The following is a 3,719-nucleotide window of genomic DNA, read 5'->3' on the forward strand; positions in this document are numbered from 1 at the left end:
AAAACTTTTTACAGTATTAATAAAAAGTTGTGCTTTTTTCCTCGAAAAAAAAAATTAAAAACTAGAATGTAAAATAAAAACAGATCAACTCTAACGTAACCAAATACTTCTAATATAGTTAAAAACTTTTCAAGCCTAACTTAAAATCTCATAAAGACTATATATAAATAAAAATATTAAAAAATATGAAGCAAAACAGCTTACCTGTGTATGTCATGGTTGGACGAGGTTTCTCCTTCAACTTTCAAAATCCATGAAAAAGACAATAATGCGACAGGCAGCTTATGTCACTGCCCGTCGTTCTCGGTTCTTTGTAACTTCTTGAGATTCTTCGCCTTTTCATCTTATATTAATCCATGCTGTTGCCCGTCGTCTTTAATATTAAGCCAACACTACAGAGATCCATGGACAAACGCATCCACTTCAAGTTAATAATGAAAATACTCGAATCAAAATTAAAAAAGAAGAAAGGCAAAATAAAAAGAAATTAACTTCAGCTAGGTAAACCCCGAATATATATACAGAGATTCTTGTAAAACATACAAGCTGGGACGCAGGTGAGCTGTGGGTTGCAATGGCTTACTCTGCGTTGGAGCACTCCCCTTTCCCTATGGCGACCAAGAGCGGGCCATAGAACGCTCGGATAGGAAGAGAATTCTGTGAGGGACAAGGGAGTCAGCCACGGTTACCTCACAAACCAAACCCATTAAACTCTACAGGAAGTAGTCCCACAGCCTTAATCACCAAGAAATGTGGCAGACAGTAATTAAACACCCAGAAATAATTACAGGCACAGTGGAAAACAGTAATGGACAATATTCGATAGCATAGAGACATAATTTTAATTAACAGTTTGCACAGAGCTTCCATCCATATTTCTTGATTAACCTTAAAAAACGGAAGAAAAGTCAGGACTGAGTCCATCGACATACCCACTTCAATATCCGAACAGAAACAAGAATTTGGAAGCAATACCATAATATTATACCAAACAACTGAAGTATAGCAAAGAAACTACTGTTATACAATAACTGGCTATTAAACTTATGAAGTTCACGCAAATGCATATGCACGATAGGTGGAGCGATTAAGCTTCACAGAACAGTGTGAACTGTATCATATAAGTTATCCCGGAGGGATGCTCTCGGCATTAGAATAGCCGCATTCAACAACCCCAATACGCCACGGGATGAACCCTGACACTTTTTATAAAAATTTACATAAAAATGATAGAGCAGCAAAACCCCAAAACCCTCTACCCGAGTGAAGGGTACAGGTCTCAACCCTTGGCTGTCATAATCTAGACCGTCGATAACCCCGCGAGACTTCAAGCAAAGCTGTATTATTGAAATAGTAAGACGACAGACCCAAACCCACAGTAGCATAAGAGCCAAGCTCGATTTAGGAACAGCTGTTAGAAGACAAGTTTCTTACCCGGAGCTGTAAACTTTGAAGACTGGCAGGATGCTGACCCCATAGCCACGACTGAGAGACCGGGACTCTGGAGGAGGGCCCTGTAGTCAGGAAACCACCCGATATTAGTTAGCCGAGCTCGGTGGAACAACGTTTAACGAAATATATATATATATATATATATAAAATCAAGATTCAGTGACAGAAAGCATTAAAATTACACTACAAATCTATTACCTGTTTTCATCCATGAGAGAAGGGCGCCATATCCATGTATCTGGAGGCCTCTGGACCTGTTTCAAGGCCTGGAATGACAGACAGAACCAACCCGCAGAAAACCAAGGAAAGGAGGAGCTGTCGCCGAAAGAGGGAAATGGAAATGCCGTCGGTTGACCCAGAATTGGGAAAGATCAAACCTCGAAACGCGAAATCATCGATCTCTCCCCAGATCATCTCCCGTGTTGTGGCGGAGGATTCGAGACGATATTTATGTGAACCACATGCACAGATTTGGCTTTCTTGGCATTGAGTTTGGCGTTTCCGCGGCTTGCAAACGCCAAGGCTTCACTGCGCAAGTGTTTAAGCATAATGAATGGGAAGCCATGGCCAGAAACAGCAGCGAGTTGTGCGGGACGAGAGAAGGATTCTTGGACAAAGATGAAGATCAGGTTGAGAATCCATGGCGGCAGATGAAGTGGATAGGAGGCAGCTGCCTGCCCTGTAAAAGGTCATCTCATTGAGAAGCTCGACGATCTCAACAATTTCCGCAGAGGTTTCGCCCTCCGATTTTCCAACGATGTGCAGGACAAAACGCACATCTTGCCGTGGCTTCTGCCTTCCAAGGCGATCGATCTCCATCGCAGACAGCGACGGGTTCTGCTGGATCTGGGTGCTAATGCATTCAGCACCAGCCTAGCCTGGTTTCTGCGCATGTACCCCTTCGATTTCATCGACATTCACGCATTCGAAGTCGATTCCAAGCTCCTGCAAAAGCCGAGCCCGCTTGGTTTTGACGAAGAGAGTAACGTGGCACAGACGAATCCCTGCTCCCTCACTGTAAAGACCACTCCCCAACCTCCGCACCAGCTGCACTACAGCTTTGTGTCAGACTGGGATGATAAAGCCAGCAATGTCATAAATATAACGAGGTTTATGAAAGGGGAGCTGCAATTGAAAACGACTGATACAGTGGTTGTAAAGATGGACATCGAGGGAAGCGAGTGGCCGATTCTCAGGCGATGACTCAGCCATCCAGAGATGCTTCTCATTGTGGACGAGCTCTTTGTGGAGGTTCACTACAATCACCCATCCATGTGGAACTACTTGGTAAGATCACCAGGCAAAATGCGAAAAAAGCTTCTTGCAGATCTCAGATGGCATGGCTTCTACGCCCACTTTTGGCCTTCACTCATTAACCTACCTCACGCCCTCCTTTCACGTTCACCGCTGGCACTCTCTTTCCACTGACCATCTGCCATCTCTGATCATCAAAAGAAAGGAACAAGACAGAATCACATGGAATTACTGACCTGTTTTATTCTTGGAGGGATCTTGTTTCGCTTTCTCTTTCGCTTTTATTTATATTTTTGCAGGACACAGGTTGACAATCATACTAGAAAAGTGTTGGGCGTTTTGAATTGATGGAGCCAGTCTGCGTTTTATGATACTTTGTAAAGTAGAAAGTACAGGTAGGTTTGATTTAAGAAAGTTCAGAGTTGTCCTTCAAACGGCACTGTAAATTTGGAGTTTACCAAAAATTGCAGCGTTTGGCTTATGGAATCTCTGACCAATTTAAAAGAAATTGTACTTTGATCAGAGATAACCGTTGAACATATTTAAAATAGATTATTATGGATAAGTAGTAAGATAAACGGTTTAGCTTATGAGGCTTAAGCAAATTAAAATGGATGGTAATCGATAATATAAAAGAGAGAGAAATGATGATCGTTGTGAAGCAAAGTATTGTATGTCTCTATGCTTTTAAAGTCGTATATGGAGATGTTGTATTTGATATGTTTTTAATATTAAATTTTAATTATAAAATTGGTTTATAATTTTTATTTTTAATTTATATATTAAGATAAAAGTGGAAGAAGATAAATTAGCTATAATAAAAATAAGACAAAAAAAACAATTATGTGAGAGGGTGAAAGCTATACAAATTAGATTAAAATATTATAATTATTTAAAAATAAAAATAAAAAAATAAGATGTAATATTTAAAAAATATAAGTGAAATTTTTTATTATTAAGTTGTTGATTTTGAATTAAAAAAATAATGAAGAAAAAATAACATTTTATTATTG

General features: G+C 39.8%; 1 long non-coding RNA gene across 1 annotated transcript; it reads right to left on the reverse strand.

The window, feature by feature from the left end:
• Window positions 1–210: 210 nt before the first annotated feature.
• LOC149214896 (uncharacterized) lies at window positions 211–2,950 on the reverse strand. The gene is made up of 4 exons (XR_016250439.1): window positions 1,651–2,950; window positions 1,435–1,514; window positions 584–657; window positions 211–392 (listed from the first exon to the last, which is right to left on the reverse strand). It is a non-coding gene; the product is annotated as an uncharacterized LOC149214896 (long non-coding RNA).
• Between the last annotated feature and the right edge of the window lie 769 nt (window positions 2,951–3,719).

Source organism: Pinus tabuliformis, chromosome 1_1 (genome assembly GCF_031772625.1).
Source record: "Pinus tabuliformis cultivar Carrire ecotype Pingquan chromosome 1_1, CPIR1, whole genome shotgun sequence".
NCBI lineage: Eukaryota > Viridiplantae > Streptophyta > Pinopsida > Pinales > Pinaceae > Pinus > Pinus tabuliformis.